Source organism: Diplotaxodon limnothrissa, linkage group LG7, assembly GCF_057381915.1.
Source record: "Diplotaxodon limnothrissa isolate DT_005_m linkage group LG7, D_limnothrissa_male_GT1.1, whole genome shotgun sequence".
NCBI lineage: Eukaryota > Metazoa > Chordata > Actinopteri > Cichliformes > Cichlidae > Diplotaxodon > Diplotaxodon limnothrissa.
Window position 1 is genome coordinate 34,896,626 of NC_140602.1, and position 25,460 is coordinate 34,922,085.

General features: G+C 41.7%; 1 protein-coding gene across 1 annotated transcript in view; it reads right to left on the reverse strand.

The window, feature by feature from the left end:
- LOC146628660 (ephrin-A5-like) overlaps positions 1 to 25,460 on the reverse strand; it is an 80,732-nt gene that overhangs the window by 12,555 nt on the left and 42,717 nt on the right. The gene's annotated exons all lie outside the window — the stretch shown is intronic.

The following is a 25,460-nucleotide window of genomic DNA, read 5'->3' on the forward strand; positions in this document are numbered from 1 at the left end:
CAGGCAGGTAAAGCGTCAGTTTTATTTTTTCACCTGCAACAATATTTATAAACCCCACTGGGATTTTTACCAGGCCCAAACCTTCAAGGTTAAGTCCCTGATTCCATAATAAAGAAAAAAAGCCAACTGTGCAAATGTTATCTGAGGAATATTTTAGTGTCAAATCCTGAACCACATTTGGCATACATGACTGAAAAAAAAGCAAGACTTTTTGGAATATTTGTCTTTATAATCAAGAGTGAGGGCAGGTTTTATGTTGCAGCAATAATGCCACCATACTTGGTTTATTATTGGCTGTAATGATTGTTCTGCACATTTACATGAAGAGATGATTCCCCTGGCAACATCATACAAAGTGTGACTACTGGTCTTGACCTTTCAAATCATGTATTTGCCTAATGAAGATACACTGAGCATGCATGCTCTCTGCAGCTGCCTGGTTTGTGCTGTTCTTCACATTTAACATTCAGATCCCCTGAAACAGTGCTTTGCTAAAGGGTACACCAGGAGCAGCTGTTTAAGTGTGCAGGAAGTTATTTATTGATTTGTTTGGGGAGTCTCTACCCATCATGTTCACCGATGATGCGTTTCCCTAAAGAGTTGTGAATACAGCAATACCTGATGACAAGTGGTGAAAAGTTGGGCAACTCAACAAGGCCACAGCTGAAGAAAAAGTGCTCAGGCTGGACCGTCAAAAAGATGCACGCAGGCTCTGGTTTTGTTTACATGATCTCATCATGTCAGCCTTAATCATCCCCAGCATCTTGTGAGATTCAACTGAGTTCGTCCGCAAGGCACCCGCCTGAGCAGAAAGCTCTCCTGACACATGCTAGTCACTCCTAAGCCATATATCAATGTTAGTACTCAGCAGCAATGACTTATGCTGGAGCTGAAATTAAAGTCCCCTAGCATTACAGGACTAATCCCCCTGGTTAGCATGTGCCTTTTGCAGCGCTAAGAGGATCCCTGCGTAGAATACGATTTTCATTAGCTCCAATATGACAGCATGATGTAGGAGCCCCTTGTGGAATCTGTGAGTCTGAGAAAACGAGGCCTGTTCTCAAGCCTCGCCTTGAAACAGCCCCTTGTGTTTACTGTACACCGAGTGGACACAAGAAGTGGGGAAAAAGTATAATAGCGACATATGCCAGGTATTCATTCCTGAGGAGAGCTATTGGAAACATATATTCCCATAGGCGCCGTATAAGGTTGCATTTCTGAGGCTTTTAGCGGAGACAGATTAGGCTTGGACAGCCGGCTGGATGTGTCTCTATAGCTGCTAATGGCCCGCGGTTCAGTATCACTGACATACTGCGGATGTCTTCAATACTCCACCTCTGTTCATTGACACAGCGAGGACCGTCAGGGGAGATGGGGCCAGAGACCGTGCTGGAGCATGCGGCAGGCTGATGATCCGATATGGGTGAACTCGCCAGAGCACCGTAGGGGGTTTTCTATCCTGACTTTTCACAGGCCTTCACTGGCCACAGATCACATATTATGCCTGTCTCTGCTCCTCACCGAGGGAATGGGAAAACCAATCAGCTGATCTGCGGCCAGGTGAGACAGACAAGGAGGGTTTTAGATGCAGCTGTTGCTACTGACACGTACATGAGCAGCATAAAGGGACGTGTGTGCTCGCCGTGGCCTGCCGGGGGTATCAGGTTGTCGTTACAGATTGTAAATGTGCTGCAGGATTAGTGGCCAGCCCACTGGGCTTGCAAGGGCCACAAATGAGTGGATGTGTGTGTATGCATGATAGCGGGGTGTGTGGGTGTCTTGTGGCACCGTCGGCCATATTCGAATCTTTTTCTCTCTCTAATTATAGTCTGGTCAAATGTGAAACCAAAGCCTTGTTTTCTCTCCCAGTTTTTTCCCCCCTCGAGCACCAGCTGAGCGCTTTGGCAGTCTCAGCATGGCCTCCCCGCGCCTTAGTTTCAGACTCGCTTGCTGATATTATGACTACCAGGGGTCAGCCGGCTCCACAGTATCATGTCCTCAGCCAGAAGCACAGTGGGATAGACTGCTTTGTCCTGTGTCTTTACAAAGCTGTAAACTATAGCTGTGCCCCTGTAAGTGTCAGAGGCTGTCAATCAAACACGACCCCAGAGTAACAGCTAAGATTAGTCAGGATTAAAAAGAGTTTCTAACTAATTCCTTTGTGAAAGAAAAGAGGAGAAAGTTTGTGAAAGTGACAGTGACCCTACTCGGGCTTGAGTATTTGTTTCCAGATACATCCGGATCATGTCTGAAGAGGGGCCAGAGTTTACTTCAAGCATCAGCAAGCGTGGTAAAATTAGTCTCCAGTGACTGATTTGCTTTCACTTCACTTCTTCAGTGCTTAAGTGCAGGGGAATCAAAACAACAAGTTCACTCGGGATGTTAGATTCCACACTTTTTTAAAGCTTTTTAAACAGCATTTAGAATAAACTGGAGCTACTTTATCCAAGTGAAACTGTTCTTGGATATAAACTGTAAGACTTTATGCAAGAATAAGTTTCTCTTGAAATTTGAAAGTTTAAACACTGCATACATCATCTCCTCTTTATTGGAGTGGAAGCACAACTATTACTTCTGATGGCTGCATCCAGCAGGATAAGGTGCCACGTAACAAAGCTCATATCATCTCAAACCAGTTTGCTGAACACAACAATGAGTTCACTGTCCTCAAATGGCCTCCACAGTCACCAAATCCCCAATAGAGCACCTGTGGGATGTGGTGGAACAGGAGATTCTCATTATGGATGTGCAGCTGACAAATCTGCAGCCACCGTGTGACGCTGTCATGTGAGTTAGGAGCAGAACCTCTGAGGAATCTTTCCAGCACCTTGTTGAAGCTTTGCCATGAAAACTTAAGGCAAAAAGGGGTCCAAGACAGTACTAGCAAGGTGTAACTAATGAAGTGTCCCATGGGTGTATGTAGTCCAGAAAATGTCTTGATTTCTCTTCAATAATCAATCAAGAAATGTTCTTTTTCACTTCAATAATCCAGTTGAACATAAATCTGGCACACGGTGATAAATTTTTACATTTAGATGTTGTAAGAAGCTGCTCACACGGCTTTCTTGCTAAACTTTTTCCTGCAAGAAATTCAGTTGAAATTTCTGCAACAAACCACAGTGTTACAGTGACACAACACTTGGGCTGTAAATCACAGTCCGACAGCACTGTGTGACATTATGTGAGCCAAACAATGTGACAATAAGAAAATGTGCTTCAGTCATCAGGGCAGCTACAACGACAGAGAAGAGCCACCCTCGAGACAATGCTGCACTTTAAATGCTGGGTGTAAAACTATGCTGGAGTTCACATGCCGCTCGCTGGAACGGCTGTCTGAATTCTGCCCAAAGCTTCCAGCCATAAAAGATCAATACAGGCTATTTATTATAGGGTGCTTCTCAAATGATCTGGAAAGTTTGCAATAAATAAACTAGAAAGATATTGCATGAAATAGGGATTAGGGAGGGTGGGGTGTCAAAACATTCCTCAGACACCTGGGTCGGGGAGAGGATTTGTTGCGGCACCTTTATCTCTCTCAGTTTTGGCTTTTATTCACAGCCCATGATCGATCAACAGCTGTTGGTGAAACCATTCACGATTTAATCTTGACATATTTCTTTTTGGCAAAAAATGTACTCTAAGCAGAGAGAGGGTGCCCTCTGAAACAGCGTGCACCCCTGCCTGCCTGTAAATGTAGTTTGAATGACCGGTTTCTTACTCGTGTCTTGGATGCGCTTCTCTCTGCTGCTCGTTTACGGTCAGACTGTGAAACACAGGATTGGATTCTAGCTCCGAGCAGAGCCAAACATGTGCTGCGAAAAGCGGGCTGCATATGGACTGTAGGTGTTTACTGCGAAAGACGATAAAATGCGGGGTGAGAGAAGCGAGAGCGCCAGCAGATGAGCCAGATGTTTGCCAGATGGAGGCTGTACGGACGTTTTTGAGTGGCACAAGTGAAATATTGATAAGACGCAGAGCCATAAATGCACCGGCAGACCCGCGATGTAGTGGAATAAATGAAATTACAGCCCTTGCTGCCTTCGGGTTTCTTCTTTTAACCAAAGTCTGTCTCCTGCTGATCTCTGCTCTGATCTCTACTTCATCTAACTTAAGACTAGAAGGACCCCCATTCTGGGCTGGACTGAAGCGTGTGAAAGAAACTTTTCTTTTTCTTTTACCTAAAAAAGCTAAAAAGCCTCAACTGCTTTCTCAGTCACCAGCAATAAGGTTTCTTCATTTTCATCAAAAAAGATTTATTCATCCGTTTTTCTAAATGGCTTTGTTGTTATAGGCTATTTAGTGAGTCATTAGGCCTTCACAGGGCTGATCGAGGCAATTTCAACAGTTATGTTTTTCCTTTTGCTGTTGCTCTGAGCAGCGGGAGGTGTCGAAGGCTGAACAAGGCTTCGGGGTTTGATAGCAGGAGGCAGAAAGAACGATTAGACCTTAGCAGAAAAAAAAAAATTCTGGTTCAACAGTTCAGTATTAGTTATAAATGTGTCATAATGAGCCATTAACAAAACAAAAGCACCTTAGTCCATTTGTCTTAGGGATTAATGATCCCCGATTGGCTGAATTACTCATGCCCAGTTAGAGGGGTTTAATCAATGAATCAGTAACCGGAGCTCTTAACAAAGCACACATCTATGGATAATCCCTCTTTTCAGTCAGCTCTCCCACTTTGTTTGCTTTCTCTATCCCCATCTGGTGTGTTTGTGTCACTCCGTGGCCTGGCACAGGTAGGGAATGGTCGAGCCAGATTAGAGAGAAACCACAACACAGAGAGAGAGCGAGAGGTGGAGGAAGGGTGTGAAAACAGGAAAGAAAACAAGAAAAGGTGCCTTTGCACTATTCAGATTTTTTCATATCTATTGCATTAAAGGTTTGATTTCTTTCTCTGTGACAAACAACGGTGCTCACGAATCTCTAGAAGAACGTTGTTTGCTTTTGCTTTTCTCCCATATTACAAAGCTTTTTTTTTTTTTGTTCCAGGAAGCATTGAAGGAAAGTCTTGAGAAACAGCAGGACCGTAAATAAAGCATTACTGTTTTATTTCCCAACATGAGGGTTTTAAATGACGTTTCAGGCCCTCTCTTTGCTGCCAGGAATTATGTTCTGGCAGAGAGTGAGACCTATATGTATTTACTTTTTATTTTATTGCCACGAATAAAAGGAAAGAAAAAAAAACCCCCGTCTGCACTCAGGAAGCACCGATTGTGAAAATCTGGGTTGGTATTTGTGTTTAAAATAATTTAACCTATGACTGATGCACTTACTGATGTTTTATTTTTGTTTTTATTCTTTTTTATTCTTCTGTTTGTGCAGTGAAATAAAGAAATCTTCAGTTAAAAGTTTTTCAGTTTTTCATCACTCTGACTTCATCCTGGCTAAATGTCCACAATTATCAGCCACTTACATCAGAAAACATCATCCTATGTCTCAAAAGGCCAATATAAGTCAACTAATGGGCTGATATATCAGTGCATCCCTAGTCTGCACACGTCTCCTTTACCTTCCTCAGAACATATCTCTTTGACATAGTTTAATTCTTTTGGGTCTGAAAAGATGTTTTCTTTAAAACTGAAAAAATGACAGTAAAAACTTTGTAAAAGTAAACCTACAAGAACTAAAACCACCCATCAAAAAGTTCACAACCTCGTGAAGATTTCTTAATGTAGCCACAACCTTGACTGCACAGAAGTTACAGCACTGCCCTGTAGGAAATTCAGAGATAACAAAACAAACTGGAAAGTTCTTGGAGAAACAAAACGGGAAACAGGAGTGAGGACGAGGGAGTAGAGGGGGCAAAGACAGGGAGTGGAGGAAGTGAGGTTAAACAAAAGAAAGGAAGCGGGAGCAAAATGAAAGACGGGAAAATAAACCGAAGTAGTTATCAAAGAAAACAGGGTAAAACAGAAGAGTGGAGGAGGAGAAAATCAAATGGAAGACTGATAAACGGTAAGACCTGATCGGGAAAAAGAAAACAGTAGAAGACGAGTGGAAGGAGGAGAACAGGATAAAGCCGCCCTGTTGTTTTCCTAATGAACACGGTGGGTCACACGAGGGGCAGCTTCCCAGGGTTATTCCACAAAAAGAGAAAAGAAGCAATGCTTTGAGCCCACAGAAACACATGAAGCTCCTGTCACACAAACACTTGAAAGATGCAAATGCAACAACCGCAGAGTGCAGCCCTCACGCTGCTTCTTACTTTTCCACAGAGTCTGTAGTTCCCAGTCGCACCCTCAAGGGGGAGCCCTTAATGGGCCCGATAAGGTCCTGATCATGTAATGTGATGTCACCAGATGGGGTCTGTCCACCCCGTTGCCCTCAGGGTTGGGAGGTCTTGATCGCCCTCCCTCCACCTGTCCAATCATTCACAGCTTTCCGCCTCTGGAAAGTTAAAGCCACCATTACTTAGGTGGCTAATTATATACACACACATCTGTCCATAGACTCACAAACACACTCACATAGGCACAGACTGCATTTAAACACATAATGTGTCTGCCAGAGGGCTCAGGCCGGCTGGGTGCTGACAGCAGAGAGATGGGAAAAATGGAGCCTGTAAAGTATAGACAGTTCCCCGTTTTCTGCTTCTCTTTTTTCTGCTGGGAACAAAACCAGTGGAGGTGAATAATTGGCCTCTGATTGAAAACACATTGCTGCTTGTGGGAAGGCACCTCAGATAGTTCAGAAAGGGAGAACAGAGGCTGGATGAGATGGGAGCAGCGAGAGCGGACAGTTCGTCGTTGGTTCCTGGCGGTCTTGACTGTGTCAACTGCTAACTCATCCTTCAACGCAGCTGCAGGAGCTCCGACAGACAGACAAGGATCTACGTAAAGCTTCACGTACTCTAACCAAACTTACCACAAAGCTCCTGTCTCTGAGCACTTCATGTACCAGCGCAAACTTTGAGAACAAACTAATTACTAAAGGTGATGCTGAACTCTCAAAATAGTGTTTCCAAGATGTTTTGCAATGTTAAGTTTGCTAAACACGCACACTTTAAATAAAGCCTTATTTTTCACATCTTTAATTTCTTGGAAAGAACTTTATGTTCAATCTAACATTCCTTGGAAAATGGAAAAGCTGGAACCAAGCATGAGACAGGCTACATTTCACATAATGCGACTAATGCAGCATTTTTCCATTAGAGGCCTTGTTTTCCTGGTAAATGCCCACTTATTACAAACTCAACACTCAACAGCCTGAAATTTGCATTACCCCGATGACCTCAGTGTGATATAATCAGGGTTATTTTCTCTGACTTTACAAAATTCCTCCAGAAGAACAGAACAGCAACATGAAGCGGGGCCTGAAACGCGCCTTTAATTTAAAGTTGTCTCTTCGCAACAATTTAAAAAGGCTCAAACGCGTCAAAGAGAACTCACTGTAGTCACTGTAGCCAACAATGCAATGTCCTCTTTATTAGATTTAGGGAGAAAAAAAATTAAACTTCTGATGTTAAACATAAGACCTAATATTGTGTTTGCTTACTTGACCTAATGAAGCGGGAACCCCAGTGGCCCCTCAGCCCTCCTGCTTCCAGCATCCCTGCCTACATCTCAAGTGCAAATTACCAGAATGTCTCTTAATATCCAAGTAATAATTTATACTAAGATAATTACTCACTATATATATGCTGAATGCAATTCTAGCTTGTGGGCAGATTTCTAATGTGTGCAGCTAATTTGCTGCTCAATATAGAAGTTTAAAAACATAACTTTTTGAGTACTTTTACAGTCTGAGTCCTATATGGGTCTCCTGAAATGAAATATAAAACTCTGATTGATGTTCGTGTGGAGCGATCAGCTGATCGCGAATTATTCCACTTTTAAAACAAGTTGTTGCTGGTCAGACTGCTGCCGAGCGACTCTGAGTGACCTGACCCTTTCAGATGAGTATTTCTGACTGTGCACAAACTGAGTGAGACAAGCGATTCTCCTCCTGTCTTACATGAATGAGGCAGGTTAATTACTGACAGCGCTATTCTGGTGTCAAGGAGGTCAAAGCAGCAATGGAAGCATGGGGTGAGTGTGAGTCAGCACACAGACGCACACACAGCAGGGCTCCATCATTCAGTCAGTGTAAAACCCCAAGGGGCCGACAGAGCGACTCATAAACCCCCTCTGTGCTAAAGATGCTTGTTCAGGTTTCCATGACCGCAGTTTACAGCAACACAGCGCTCCAGCCATGGAATCGCCGCTTTTAACAAACATACCTGAGAGTGTGTGCAAGCAGGCAAACAAGCACTAAACATGAGCGCAGACACACAAGTACTTCTAATGTCACATGACTCCAGGAGGCCCACAGCAGGTTTGGTTAAAATAACCCGGCTAGCATATGTCCCATCAGCACCTGCCCAAGTGGATGGAGGAACAATCTGCGAGGCGCTGCAGATATGGGCACGCGTGTGCACGTGATTCTGGTGGCGAGCACACGGAGTGAGTGTGTGCGCTCGTGCAGGGTTCAGTGGCTGAACATCCCGGGACGCCTCCCGTCAGACGAGACGCTCAGCGTGCTCGGCTGATATCGATCTGACACCTTAGACTCTGAGCTGAGGTCAGGGGTTAGTGACAGCCCATTATTCAGCTTGAGAACCAGTGTTTGGTCAGTGTCTGAGCCCAGGTGACGGCCTGACCTCGCTGTCGTCCATCTTAGAAGCTGCTGAGGGATGGAAGGTGAAGTTTAAAAAGTCTCTTAAAAATGTCAATTCCCCATGAAATGCTTCATGCTTCATTTATTCTGTTTTTTGCTGCTATAGACAGGAGTCCCGCTCTCTCCCCGCCATCTTTGTGTTCTGCAGGCATTTCATTGTCTTCCACTTAATGGGCTGACTTTACTGAATCAATAAAGTTCATTTCTTTCTTTTTTGTCCTGCTTTAAATGATCAACAAATATCCACATTAAACCAGCCCTATTATTTATTTAAACTTTTGATTATATTGGTAATTTGTAATAAGTGTTATGAAGTTAACAAAATGAAATTACATAGGAATTAGATTCAATTAAACAAAAAGCTTTTTAAAGTTAGAACTGAATAAAATAAAGCCAAAGTAGTTATTTTAAAGAGGCCACATTATGTTAGAATAGCATGTAGAGATGTTTGATGCCACTGCTGTGTCATTAAGTATTTTTATAATCCTTAAGAAAAAAAAAATCCCTCTTTGTGGTGCAGTAATGTTTTTTCATGTTTTTTATTTTCTTGCCTCACCAACAGCTACCCTCAGGCCAACAACCAGCAACTGCTGACATACACTCTGAGCTCTGTATGCATAGCTGCGTAACAGGTTTGGCGCTATTACACAACTATGCTTTAATTTAATACTTTGCAAGTTTAATATGTTCAACAAGGAGCCAGACTGCTAAATGAACATTAGGAGGAGACACATCAGCCAAAACGTTTACTCAATTCAGCCTTAGCTGGCTCTTTAGCATTCCTACATATCGTTCTACTCTGAGGTCCACATCATAACCACAAAACAAAAAAAATACAACAAAATTTCAGAAAATGCAACATTATACTTTACAAAAAGACTCATTTTCTTTTTAAAATGAAAGAATTCACATCTATGGCCACCAGTTAAAGTCATTTCCCGTCTCTATAACACTCTTGGAAGAAAAGGCTGAAATCATGATTGTTGTATTTTCTGAAAAACCTTCGTGTTTTATTTTTCTTATTCCATTCTGGACCTTAAGGTTAGTGCAGAAAAAGTGCCAAACACAAATGGAAAACAAACTGCGTGGTCCATTCGTGCACTCGTTCACGAACGTCATGCCTCGTGCGGCTAGATTTTCAAAAACTTAAAGTAGAATTGGAGCATCAGTCAGCACATGAAGCCAGGAGAAAAAACCTTCCTTGCTCCATCTTTCCAGCAGAATGAGGCAAATATTTCTGTCTTTAACATATTTGTCTTAATAATTTCATGTAGCACAAATGTATGGTGAGTCCAAGCACCAGACGTAGTATGCAAAAATACTTAGTATGTATTTATTTAGGCTTGTTAGTTGGATATCAATGCTAATATCCCTGTTTCTACTCTCTTTAATATAAGTAGGACATTAAAAAAGAAAGTTTAGCCATAAAAAGTAACACAAAGGAGTAAAGCAGCGATACAAACAAGCAAAACTAGTGCACGTGCACACACAAACCAGACAGAAAGCCAGATGCGAGCTAGCCTAAGCAGCAGTGATTTCTACAGGAAGGCCCCACCTGAAGCATGTTTAACTAACATGGCCCTGATCCCCACTGCGAGGCCAAGACTCTGACCTCCGACCTCGCTCCCCAGGGGCGATCCTAACCCCCTGTGCAGCCCTATCACTTTACTGCACCCCAGGGAGCCATGGCCCTGCCCCTCCAGGCCGCCCTGGGCCCAAAACACTCTGAACCCACAACCAGGACTGGTTGGTGGTGGTGTCGGAGGGGAGGGACAACGGTGACGAGAGGAGCCCACAACGTCTGGACTCAATCACCCGCCCATGACAAGCCTGCAATGCATTCACACACATGCACACACACCCCACTACGACTGCATGCAAACACACACACCAACACCAGCACTTATCCACCAGTGAGGTCTCACACACATCAAAGTGCGGTGGAGCTGACTTGGCTGAGTAATAGGCGTTCTGTGGGGAGATGGTGAAATGCTAAAAACTCAGGCTTGGAAAAATTGTTGTGTTCAAGGTTCTGGAGGTGGAGGGGTGGAGATGGAGGGTTGTATGTGAGGCCTAAAGACAAGAGAGCGAGAGAGGATAAAATGGAAGCGGCAGAGTGAAGGATTAACTAGTGAAAGAAGAAGCCAAAATAATGTGAGAAAAACCAAAAGGACGCAAAGGAGGGGACTGGGAACGAGCACATCCCTGATTTAAAACTCCCACAGGTCTTTTATACAAACTAGGAGGTCTGTGTGTGAATGTGTGTCTTTCTGAGTTTGTTTGGCCCAATTTAACATTCACAGTCTCAATGGATTTTACAGGCTCGAAACACCACTGGTTCCCATTCCTCAAAATCCTTGTTGTCCATTCATGCTGAGAAGCTTTTCTTTGGAAAGGCACTGCTCACAGTTTTCTCTGTTCATTTGCCTCTATAATTTTTTGTGATTATCATGATTACTGTGACTCTCATGTCATGGTGGTCCCTCAAGATTTTTCTGGTGAAATCAGCTAAAAAACCTGGGAACAGTTTATTTCATGGCTCCTGTATTCCCCTTATGATTTCCAGGAATCTTTCCCAATTAATTTCACAAAAATTAGCCAGCAGTTTTTCCCCCCGCATAGAGGTTGTTTTTTTCTTTTGGCAGAAGTCTGGAAACATCCTGCTGCTGCTGATGAAAATTACTAGGAGACTTCAAAAGTCCCATGCAATTTGATACTAATTACAAGGCAAATTGAGAATGTGTTTCACAAGTTATTAAGTTGCCACTCATTGTGTTGAAGATTTTAAGAAAAAAGTAGGGAGTAATTGTTGTTCAGAGTTTCCTGGAAATACAGAAGAAAATAACTGAGTCACATCATTTCACCAGTCATCCATCTATCCATCCATCCATGATGTAGTCTTGTGATTGCTATTGCAAAACTGAAAACTGAAGAAACGTGGGAAAAGATTATCCCACTAAAACTGTTAAACATATTTGAAATCTAAAAACACAGGTACGAATGAAATTTACAAAGCATCACCCTAATATTAATCCAGAAAATGGTGAATATATATATTTTATTGAAACTAACTGAAATGATGCATACTGGGATGTCTGTAAATAATGTAATTAGTTGATCTGAAGTCCTCCAAAATGATCCGCAAACTTCATTTACATTGATTTTAGCTTTGAAAAATAAAAGCAGAAATTCTAAACTAGTTAAATCAGATTTAAATTAAATCTAATTAATGAAGTTTTTCTATATCTTCTTTTATAATGTAAGGTTCCAATTGGTGCAGGGCGATTACTAAAGTTCTAAAGACTCATAAAGTTTGATGTGTTCATTGTAAGGACGTCGGTGGGCTCACTCCACTTTACACCCAACAGCAGGTCGAGAAAAAACAGCACATGTAATATCATGTAAAGGCTAAACATAGAAGGATCCCCTGAGTGCTCTGCATGCCAACGCCAAACTGTACCACCTGGTCCGCTCAATCTGCCCCTGAAAGGCCCCCTCCGCCTCATCCCCATGACACAGAATGTCTGTCAGAGTCTCGTCCATCAGCTCTCAAACCGGAGTCTATCTCAGATCTGCGCATACCGCCTTAAGAGAGCCTCGGCTCGGATTCACACGCGCCGCCTTTAGAAGTCCTGGGTTCAGTTTCGCACGCTCCTCCTTAAGAGTCTGTATTTCATATTCACACCCACCGCAGCATTCCAGTGTCAGCGCCGGTGGAGGCCATGTTCCTCTTTCACATATTCGGCGCAGTGAGAGTCGTACACTCGGTGAGGTAATGGCCCATCTTTTAGGACCTCCAGTGGGCAAATTTCAATGCATATAAAGCGGTTTCCTGCTGCTAAGGAGCATAAATGAAGGTGAGAGGTGCTCCAGAATTTCACGTGAATACATACCTGCTGATGCTGATGCACACAGAGGCAGCAGGAGACAAAAGTTTAGGAAGACGGATTTGTGACTAACAAGAATAACGTCAAGAAGAATTAAGGCCTTGATTTTTTTCCAAGTGTTTGTGGCCACAAAAGTGATGAACATTTAAGTTTTAAATAAATCAAAAAGCAGCGGCATGGGGAGTTTTGTGACAGAAAGTACAATCTAGTAATATATACTCAAGCAGCTCTGGATTATTGGGAAATGGTTCCTGGGAAGCCCAGTACTATTGAGAATAGTTGTACTACAAATATGGCATCAGTATCTCAAATTCTGGAAAAATGCAAGCAAAATGTTAACTAAAAACCACTGAAGGTAAGAGAAATGAAGTCTTTTTGTTAACTCAGTGTTGTTAATGTGGAAACGGTCCAAAGTAAAGCCAACAGTTATATATTGTACTGTTGAAAGTGGTAAATTCTCCCTGGATACAAAATTTAAGAGAAAAACGTGAAATCCGCCCACACATACGTGACTTTTGCAGACCCGGCTCATATTATTCTGAGCAGCAGAAATCTGGCTCAGGACGAAGCCGACCTGTCCAATACGGTGGACTGGCCAAAAAAAATATCACCAGCTGCTATCCAACAGCTGACCAGCATTAAACAAAGCCAAGCCCCCTCACATACACAGACACGCCCTTTCAAAGGTTTCAATAAACTCACATCCTTATCACATCCCAAGAAACATGTGGTCCACAAACACGTCCTCGTCAAATGTTTCGCAACACCTGACATCCAGTCTTTCTCCGGCCTGCTCTCTGAACTTTACAACTGACCCCGGATCAGCGATCGGTGATGGCGGTGACAATGAGCGCCACCTCGGCTGAATCCGGGCCAGTGGTGAAATGGCTAGATAGGAACCACATGTCAGCAGCTGCACATCAGATTGAGGAAGGATTTACTGCGGCTATGTGATGATGGAGAGAGGGCCGTAAAGGAGAGATAGAGCCGCCGTTGATAGATCACCTCACCGCGGGCCGGCTTCCATCTGAGAACACAAGCAGATGACTTTTTAACCTCCACACCTCGCCAAAGGGAAGGAGACGTAAGACAGATGTGTGTCTCCGTTTTTTTTGTCAGAAATGTCCTTTTTCTTTTCATTCATGGTGCCTTTCTCTCCACGTACAGTATGCGCCTGGGTTAAATTAGGCATTTGGCGGCAACTAAATCCTCCCATCCACCCGTCATTATCGCTGTATTTTAGGGAGCAGACTGCAGTGATTAGCCCTAGCCCCTGAACCGTGGGCCACCTCATTTAACACACCACTTGATGTAATTGTTATTGGAGAGAAGATACTAGCCTGCTGTTCAGACTCTCTTCTCTGTCTCACTCTGACAGTTGCTCGCGACACCGTCACTGCCTACGCTCGTTTGTGAGTCGGAAAATAAGAAGAAGAAAAAGAAGAGAAATATCAAGATTTGGCTCAGGCTGAACTGAAATGTGTGATTGGAGACCAAAAATGGAGAGGAAGAGATAATTTGTTGAGTCAAGAAAACTAAACAAAAACAAGGATAAGGAAACAATGGTTCAAGTGAGCTTTTTGAGTTGCAGGATGATTCCTTTATCATCGTGATGGTTCTTTTATGTCTGGGCTAAATGTAAATGTTGGCTGAACAGCATCTCAATAAAGCTTCTATAGCCTTGTTTAATAATTGATAGAGACTTGGTGCTGTGCTTGTAGACATACTGTAGTCTGAGAAACACTTGTCCGAGTAGGTTTGATTCTTGTCAGCTTAGCTAGGTTCCCCAGCCAAGTGCTACTAATAGCAAAGCATCAGTGACCAGTTAGGGCAACACAGAACAAACACCTCTCAGGCAGGGGACACATTTGGACCTGTTCTCGTCTAACTTATAGCTAAGTTATGATACTGGTAAATGGTCTGTGAGCTAAATGTGAACTAAAAATCACAATCTTAGCTTGAAATGGGTAATTTGCGGACCAGATGTGGCTTAAAATGCCACAGCACACCTGATGTTTAGCTTCTATGAGGCAAAGTTGTGACTGAGCTGAGGCAGTCAGGCTCACTCTCAGTCAGGGCCAAATGTGACCTATAAAAAACTGCTGATCTGGGCCAAATATCCATTGCTAAACGGGTGCACTCAAATATACGTATTCACATGAAGACTGAGTCATTATCAGGTCAGCACTCATGCAAGGAATTCAAAGACAATGATCCGAGGGTGTAAATACTGATACGGAAGACAGATGCTCCCAGGAATGAAAGAGACCGAGGATAGCTGCTGCTAACTGTCTTCTTTAATCTTCTGTGTTCAAACATTTTGCCATTACAAATGATGCTTGGTTGCACTTCAAAAAATCTCCCGCTAACTCCTGCATTTCCAGCACAGCTCAGTTTGCTGCCCCTAGTGGTCAATAAAGTTTTCTTTTAATGAAAATTGCTGTTTCACAGTTTCAGATAACTCTAAACATTTTTTGACATTTTGAATGTAAATTTTCTATACTTTTGCCCGCTTTCTCCAACTGCTTGCTCAAAGAATTGTTGGCTTTACCTGAAATTTAACAAGCCTTGCGATGACTGGTACTGTGAACTGGCACGTAATAAATAAAACGAAACGGTACTGAATATAGCTTACTGTACATTAATATATTTTGATATTGCACTATTGATTTAATTATAGCTGAACAATCATCAATTCTGTGCTTCGTGGCATAGGAGAGCAGCAGTTTCACAGACAAGGAGACAATGGGAGATGTATAAGCGGAAAAAAAGAGGAGAGGAAAAATGAAGAAAGAAAATTGAAAATGAAAGATTTAAAAGAGGAAAAGAGCTCAAACACATTCAATGGGAGTCTTGGGGTGGAGGGTTGGATAAATATACTCCTCTTCACTGAATGATAGGCATTCTCATCTCTCATATACCCCCTGGGGAGACGGAGAGAGCAGAGCAGGGCTAGACTTGCCATCTTAACCCTTCCTCTCTGCTCATTTTACGCTAGCATCCCTTTCTTCATCTTTCCGCCTGCTCTTCTTTCACTCCCTCTCAGGGCTGCCATCTCTGATCATTTTAATACAGCCCCGAACCTTCTGCCTCTTCCTCCCTCTCCCTGCCCTTTCACTGCCATTAGCAACCCGCTCTCTCCTGTCCTAAATGGCATGTGACCGCCATTATCGCCTTGTGGAAAGAGCGCCGTCATCATGTGTGCCATCATTTTCATCCATAACCATTAGGAACATTGTAAAAAGATACGACCACTCACACGTTGTCTTCAAATAATGGACTGTAGGCACACGATTGGACTGCAGCTGCTCGCCAGTACCAGCAGACACTGTCATTACTTTTTACGACTTTGAGTACTTCAGCCCTTAATGTACATCCTTCCTGTCCTTCAGGGTTTGAAGCCAGAGGAGTAGGGACGATTAGCGGTGGGAGAAACCATCCGGTTGTCAAAACAGCCACAGGTTTGATCTCTCCACCAATTACCAGAGCTCGGAGAAGAGTTTTACAGCTTAATCAATGCTGCTGTTATTTGACCAGGGAGGGGCAGAAACTCAATAAACTGGTATCCTGTTTCATTAAAATCACATCATGATCTAGTACTGCTGCTGACCTGTGGTAATGCATGATTCACTTATAGAGCGTATATAATTTCAAAAGAAACACTTTAAAGTGGAGCCTGATCAATACAGGATTTTTAAGACTGATACCAATACTGATATTTGATGATTTAAAAATCTGATATATTGATCAATATTTATGTTAGATTCCCCTAACATTTGTTTTGTATAGTTATTTGTTAGTTTTTAAACGAGATAATAACACGATGCATTTTAAAAATGTTATGCTTGTTATGCTCTGCCAACGATGCTCGGATAAGCTGGTTGTTGTGTTTGTAGCCCTCCAAACACATGTATGTGCTATACAACACCAACATAGCTAATATGTCAGATAAATTCAACAACTGCTCCATGTCAGCATGTTTGTCTTTATGAAACTCTGAAGAAGTTCTAGTTATAAAAAGCAGGGTGTCTAATTTCAGATACTTTCATCAAGCAGTAGACTGTATTTTGTACATAATTCCTTACACAGTGTGTAACCTAATCCTAAGCATGAAACTGTACAGCTACTGGAAAATTCTAGCGCATACAATATTTTAACAAGTAGAAATACCAATATATCATGCCACAATGGCTAATTAACATCAACATCTGATGGTAAAATCTGCTTCTGTTAGCTACTTAACTAGTAGGGGTGCAACGATACACAAAATTCGGCATCAACACGTTAACAAGCTAACTGTGCTCAGCTTTGACCAACTGAAAACAATCGCTAAATTGTAGCCAATTTCATCTCTGTCAGCTTTAGAAAAAATCCACACTTTTATCACCTCTCAGCTGTACATTACATATGGTTGCAAACACAACTGCTCAATTTGTAGCTGGTACAAAGAAAAAACAGCACATCACTCCTGTTTTAGCTCAGTTGTACTCTGTGTAATTTAACATGCAAACAGTGTTGCCAACTCCTCAGTAAGGAAAATCGCTATTGGCTGTCCTAAAAGTCGCTAGAAGTCGCCAAATGACGTCATCGTCTAATTTGCACAATTGGTCATGCTAATGTAATTGTAACCTACGCTGTTGGAGAGAGAAATAACATCGTGGAAGAGACATAAAGTGAGTAAAAAAGTCCTAAATGCAGTTAGAATGTATTTAGAACTGCAAATTAAATTTCTTTTAGCAATTATTGTTTTTTAATGTCACAGATCCAACCCTGCTCCTTTATCCAGGCCTGGACCAGCAAAAGTGACCCGAAATTGGCGTTCTGGTGGAGTTACTTTGTGTGTGAGAGTTTATAAGTAGTTTTAAACCTTGTGATCCACAAAACAGCATAACAGTAAAAGAACTGACTGCGTTACAGTCAGTGCAGGAGCAGCGGCTTCGCCCATGCGTGATTCATTTGCTGTTTGGATGCACAGGTGTGAACGTCTCCTGCCCTGATAGCGGCTGGGGGAGGACTATCCTCCGCCTGGGAGCGCTTTGGCACGGGTGAGGTGCCCAAGGCAGCACCGCTGCCTGTTGAGAGTAAGAGTGATACGCGTTTTCACGTCATAGATAAGTCTCCAGTAATACCAGAAAAAGTCGCCAGATTTGTCGCTAGTCGCTTTTTAGAAAAAAAAGTCGTTAAAGGGGGTCTGAAAACTCGCTAAATATAGCGACAAAGTCGCTAAGTTGGCAACACTGCATGCAAACACAGATAGCATGATGCTTTGTTAGCATGTTAGCATGCTAATTTCTGTTAACAGCTTATGGCTATGCATTGCAGACTACCTACAATACCATGGCTGTGGATATGTATAAAAACATTAAAGATTTTAACTTAGACGCTGATCTATCAGTTTAAAAATGGCATACATATTGTTGTGACTTTCATCCGTAAATAAAGCCGCGGCCGGCTGAGTTGGTTGTGTCCCTGTGACGCGCCTCCAATAATCCATAATGAGTCGTACTTGTACTTTGCGCATTTATTTTAAGAACAAAACAATTGATTGCGCTTTCAATCAATTTACAAATAGCGCATGGATTAACTGGTGTGCCAAAAAATGACGGTCAACAGAAAAGTTTGCCCACAAACCACTCACCCAACACACCTGCTGCGAACACCGACATCAGGTAAATAGACTGTAACCACACCCACATACCATCACCTGAGACGCAGGTAAAGCTATACACCTGTACCACCAAAACAAAAAGGAAAAACATAAACATTGACTTTGGCTCTTACACATATATTGCTATACATATACATGTGTTACTGTTTTTAAGAAGGGAACAACACAATGGTTGTATAATGAAACCAACATGGAACATCCATTTAAAGGCAGCATCAAACCTATATATAGAATATTGCCTAGATTACAACCTGGCGATTTCTGAGACAGAGGTGAAACATTCAAATGACAAGTAAAAAAAATGTTAATTTAATTTTAACTATGCTAATCTTTAAATTTAAAACTAAAATACTCTAAAGACAGCAGAGCCTGACTGAAAGTCAGTGATAATCCTTAGAAATCTAGAATATCTTTTTGCTTTTCGAGGTTATTAAATAAATGTGGGCTTATCTCAGAGTCAGTGATGCTGGTGTGACACAAGATAAGTGTCACCAAAAATCAGCAAATCTCTGTGCGTGAATCAGACAGAGGGCCAGAGTTTAAAATGACTTGGAACCAGCATCAGCCAGCACACACAGAGTACTGTGCACACACTGCTCTCAGCACTCACCACGTTAACGCAGACACACACAAACGCACACCGAGAACACTTCACGGGCTCAACACTCCTCAGATAGTGTTTACCCTCCGAACAACAGCCAATTACATGGACAGGGAGCCTTTCAGCAGCTAACCCAGCGCCACTGTAATCACAGAGACACAAACATTTGGACATTTTTTATGTTATTCAACACAGTGCTGTTTGGATTCAATTAAATATTATCAAAGCGAAGAACATAACTCAGTGCAGAGATAAATATGCTGCTGAAGCCATTTTTCAACAAAGACTTAACTTTTAAACATCCTGAACGCCATCAGTGAAACAATTTCTCAAATCAATTATTTTCCTTTATTTTTACACTATTTATAGGGCATGCTGATGAAAACTACATGACAGGAAGTCAGGTTGTTTCAACTGTGTGAGGGCCCCAGGGTAAAATAGCTGTGAGTAGCTATTAACCCTGTTTATCCCACTCTCTGAAATATTTCTCTTATATGTCATGTATGTGACACATATTCCTAAACACACCGTCACTTCAATTATCCGTCCCTGCACTCCTGCATTCTCCTGTTACACTCATAATCAGGCATTTGGTGGACTTGTAGTTTTTGAGGTTACACTTTACAGTTACACTTTAAAAGACACCGTTGGCAGCAGATTCTTAGGCGCATAACATTATAAAGTCAAACACTGTTAGCTGACAAACTGAGCAAAAGCGGAGGTAAAGTTCAGAGACTTACTGGAACTTGCTAAATTGCATGTAGGGTAATTTTTCCAGGTTCTGCTGACCTGCTGTAGGATGACTCGTAGCAATGAACTAGTATTTATTATTTTCACATGCAGCACCTGAAAATTACCTCAGTTTTCCTGTAATTAGCACTAAATTAATCTTTTTTAGAAGAATTCATTACAATTTTTCTTAACAGGAAATTAGAAAAAAAAAACTTAAAACGATTTCATTGTTTCTTAATCCAAAGATTAATCTCTCCCATATTTTTTCCAGTAACGACAGACTAATAGGTCTTTCCTCTTTTAAAAAAAAGACCTTTAAGATGACTAATTGTCTAAAGATTTTTTGGTTGACCAAAGAGCCTAAAGATTAATTAGCTGAGCAATCAACTGAGCAGGAGCGGCCCATTTATTTAGTTCAAATGAACTCCTTTTTTTTCTCTTGCACGGATATCAACTACTGTTTTTGTAAGACAAAGGAACAATTCAGTCTAGCCACCGCTGCATTCAGATTAACTTGAGTGTTGCTAATGCTGGCAAAGTTCGCTGGCTTTGTGGCTGCAGTGGAGATGTCATCTCGCACATTCAACCTGTCCCATCGCAGGGCCAGGTCATCGCAGCCGAGAAGAGGTCTCGGTTTAACACCTACAGGTCACAGAGTGCACCTTCCTTCTGTCATTAGGCGCTTGCTGAGCCTAACCCAGGGAGAAACTCGAGCCCTGCCCTACAGGCAGCTAATCCACCTCAACAAAGCCTTTATGCTGCTCTGACAGCCTGAGCGATAATCATTCAGGTAATGCAAACTACTCCAACCTGAGCACTGTTCATGCAGGTGGCTTCACTGAGTGCTCTGTGTGTTTAGGTGGGTGTGTTTTTGTGTGTGAGCCGAGGTCGAAGGAAGCACATTTGAGGAACCGCGTGTTTATCAAATGCCTGTGTTTGTGGTTGTATGTATGCACATGTGACCTTTCCAGGTGTCAAACACTCGGAGGGAAGTGTAGTATAGCTGTGCAGCCGAGGCTGCAGCCGTCACACGCAGGTCAACTGCTCTCACATGCATCTAAAGACTCAAATCCCTATAATCCCTCAAAACGACTAAGCTCAAGTCAGGAGTGATGGCAGGCACATGCAAAAAAATCCATCTTATTGATGAAACACGACAGTCTAGCTGTGTGATAAGCAACAGATTCATTAGTCTTGCATGTTTCTCATTGTTTAGCAGATCCCTATTAAAATTATAGGTCTGCTGATCAACCACATTACCTCCTCCTTTGGAAATAACAATAGAAAGACTTTACTGCTTGATCCTGGCAGACTTTAGGATCTGGTTAAGTAAGTTAATCCAAAACCAGACATGGGTTATGTTTTGGATATGTTAAAAAATGTTAATTTTTATTTAAAAGATTTAAAAAAAATAAAAATAAAAAATAAGACTGACCATGTTTCCTATTTCATTTCATTCGCGTGCAAGGTACAATTTCAATAATGAATCTTTTGCATTAATTTACACATAAAATCACCCAATATAATTTATTTCGTTTCAATATTTGTTCTCCAAATTTATTATTTTTCTTAGTTCTGAGAAAAACACTTCAGAATTTTGTCTTTTTCTTTAAAAATCAGACTTTTCTTTTTCTCTGACCTTTGAGGCAAAAAGCCAGAATTATGAGTTTTCTCTCATAATTTTGAAGAAAAAAAAAAAAAAGCACAAACCCACAAATCTTTTTATTTATTTATTTTTTTAGTGGCCCCAATCCTCTTTCATCTCTCTCTGTTTTTCCTTTATGAGCTTTTTACGTTAAACCTTCTCAAAGCAGCTAGTTTCAGTTGAATTATTTCAGGGTTTGTGCATGACATGGGGCAAGGGTGGCTCTTGAATTTAAAAGAACTATCACATAAATGAATTCCATCCTTGAGAAATAATAATTAAGATATTTAAGGACAAACAGGCAGCAAGGCAGCTGGTGTGACATGAAAACAAAGTGAAAGGCAAGCTGGTTGAGATTCTGGAAGTGACGCAGGTTAGCCAGAGGCAAACAAACTAAGGAAACAATAAGAATTGCCTTCAACGAGCAAGAGAGAGGGAGAGGGAGAGAGAAACACGCACACACCCACGGTGCCTGCTGCATTCCTGTGTGCCTCCTGGCTCTCGTCCCACCACACTTGTCACCGGACAGCGCAGGGCCCTGCAGTGTGTGCCCGGCCGGCCTGAAGAGGCTCTCACGGGCCTGTTAGCATGCAGATGGTGTCAAGTGACAAGAGCCGGAGCTGCAGGGACGCAGATGGAGGCTGGCGGCCGCTCCAGCCTCGAGATTCAGGAGCTTTGTTTCCAAGAAACAGCACAACTTCTCGGAGGGAAAACGACTTCTGTTCAGCTCAGAGCCGAGTGAAAAATCATGCCTTAGGATTGTTTGTTGTCAGCTAATCTGCTGCACTTATATCATCATTGAGAATGTTAAAAGCTGTACATTTAAATCACTGCAACTTGCTGGATCTTTGAGCAAGTAACAGATACAACTGACATTTAAAAATGTCTAATAATAAAGCTGTGTGTCTTAAAAGTGTATTGGCCTACACTGGTGACACTGGTATTACTACTGATAATTACTGTTAAGTACACTTTTAAACCCTCAAATTTAAAAAGACTATGCTTTATCATTTTAAAATGTCTTCACAATAACAATAGAGTTGTGATAGTTGTCATAAATCCCACATTCAGGGTTTGACTGGAGTGTAGTATGTCTTGTTCTTCACAGCAGTAATAAAAATGTACTCACGCTGTATTACAACACTACAGACAGACACACGGTGACATCTGGGTGGACAAAGCTCGAGTCAGACAGACGGACACAGCGGTGGTGGTGGTGATGTGTGTGTTAGGGGGTCTTAATTGGGAGGAACAGCGTTGCTCTTTTCATCTCAGCAGCAGATGTGAAGCAGGTTTCAGACAGACTGCACATGAGGAGAATGTAAACGGCCTTTCTGACCTTTTTCACCTATCAGACCTGGATCTCGGGCTCTTCTCTTTTTTTTCTTGATAAATTATTTTATTTAAAAAGGAGGGGCGATGTTTGGATATTTTTTTTGTCCTTCATTTTGTTTTGGCCCATCCAATCCTCATTTTTTCACTGTTTGAACAAAACAAACTGATTCAGCACGAGTTGTTATCACTTGGAGTGAGGCCATCACTAATGAGAGCTTCGTAGCTAAACAGCGTGTAAGAGAAAACAGCAACGGACTTCAGATAAGCCCTTAATTGGAAGTAGAACAAAAGAGATTTATTCTTTTTCACACATTTACAGCAGTTCACTTATATGAAAAGGAAATATCTTATCTACCCTGAACTGCTGGCAGTAGCAGGCATATTCAATCTTCTTCAGTCTCAAATAGGTTTGATGCCATGCTACTTGGCAGCTGCTTCCACTAGCAGATGAAACGGTACACCAGTCAGAGCGCTGAAGGCGAGAAAGGGGGTATCATCTTTCTGCTATCGGGCTACCTAACAAAATCTTAGTACAAGTACAGTTCAGATCAATACAGCTGGACAGGCATGTTACAAGTCAGTTTACACTGAATAACCTGGGAACCATTAGGCTAATCTTCTTATGTAAGAAAATCAACAGTTCACACAGTGTGGGATCCACCTTTCTATTTATTGCTTGGTGACATTTTAAATCATGTGTTTCTGGTCACATTTATGTTGTTTTCAACTGGGTGGACTCAACCTTACATTAACCGTCCAATTTATATAGAAATATAGCCACAGTAACAGCTCACATACAGTGAACCCTAGTTTGTGGACTTTGGCCTTAGGGTCAACAGACGATTTATCAGGGTTCCAGTGTAGCCAGTAGATTAAAGTTAAGATTTCCTTACCTGTGTGACAGCTACTGTTTATAAAGACGAATCACATGATTTTTGAGATTGGTAAACACAGTCCCTGTTTTCCCGTTCTGCTGATGTAACAGGAAAACAGGGACTGCATCCACTGTATTGCACTTCAGGCAACCAAAGCGAGCTCAAATGTGCTTTGCAAACAGAACTTGGACTGCTAATGAAACTAAAAATAAACAAAAAATATATATATGCATGGCATACTTAAAAGAAAGTAAAAAGGGAAAATTAAAAGATTTTTTTTACATCTAAAACCAAATACAGAGCACAGACCCATGGAAGTTATGACCTCTAATATGATTTGATTATTCGTGACACATTCTGGATGCAAGTTTTCACATTTTTTCACATTCCTGAGTACTAATTTCCAGCTCTTGTTGCCTCGTACCTGAGCAGAGTTTTGTTTCTTTTAGTCCCATCTCATCAAAATTCTGATTTTACACTTGTGTAACTAAAGCGTAACTCATGTAACTCATATCAGAGACCCCAGTTTGAGGTGTTACACATTTTTACACTTCATTAGAATAAGAATAATTCATTATTATTAAAAACAACTTGGTTTGAGTTAAAAATGACACAACTATACTTATTTGAATGACACAATTTTTAAAGTTGTCCTGGCTGACAGGAAAAAAAGTGACATGATTGCCAAATTAGCTCATTGGATCGAACAGGTGACCCAAGGATATTTTCTGAGTGCCTTTTCCCAGCTTTCAAGTTAACCGGCCTTTCTCAATAAAGGCTAACAAGCTTATAAAATCGTAAATAGTTTGCTTTTTGACCATTGACATTTCAGCACTGGATTTAAATGGAAAGTATGGAAAGAAGCTAAAGTTTCTTGGGTATTGGTATAACACTTAAAAGAAACCACTGGTATCATTGTGGTATCAAAGTCACATCACACACCTCAATATCAAACTTCCTCCTGAGACCAAAGTCAGAATTCTGGCACCTGTACTGGAGTGTTTCGCCTTCGTGCTAAAGTGCTATCCTCGCGCTCGTATGGTTTCCCCGGCTACAAGCAGACAAGAATCAGAGTAGAGTTTGGGGGATTCAAGGAGGAGCCAGAGACCCCACTGAAGGGTCACAAACCAGCTGTACTCACTTGGCTTCATATCAGTCAGAAGAAGGAACAGGAAGGGGAGGGCAGGAGGAAAAATTACACGAGATAATAAGCAAGGGAGTAGACATAATTGAGTTTTTGTGGTTAATGTGCACAACACCTGTCAATTCTTGTCTTTTAATAAGTAAAAAAAACACACAGTTAGAGAGAAGTGAATATTTATATGCAAATGTAAATGTATACTCTGCACATTGAGTTTTTCTGTTCCCACATGAGATCCTATTTATGTTTTGCCATATGTTTTGGAATAAACTGTTGTCATAAGGTCCCCGTGGCGGCGTCATTAAAACAAATTCTTCTGCGTTTAATGTTTCTCTGTAATGAATTGATTCTTGGTGATCATAAAAATGCTCCCTTGTCAAGCCGTTTGCATGCATTTAATTGTCCTGAAATTTAATGCAAATAAGATAGAAAATCACAGCACAGATGATTAAAACAGAGGAAACTAGTACATCTTAATAACTGCTAATGAATTTTCGACAGCTCTTTAATTCTGAAATTCCTTTCCGGCGTTGTTTCATCCTCTGTTTGTCTTCATAAAGAGGAATTTCCCCCATTTGGAATAAATATTCACCTCTGCGTTTCCTCTCTTTGCACCACTGATCTGACACCGGAGATGAGAACTCATACTCATATGCACACAACACACACACGCGCGCACACAAACACCCACACCCCTCCAGGCGTATCTGCTTCTTATTAACACCGCAATGAAGTTCATAGATGTATGCCTACAAAGGTGCGCACACACATCCCCACACATTTGCATTTGCACGCACACAATGAAAGCTTGCAAGCTGCAAATGAAGCATCTATCAGCGGAATCATTCAACACACGCATGCCCAAATGTTTGACACAATTTCTTTTTTTTTCTTGTGCCTCTGACACACACATCACAG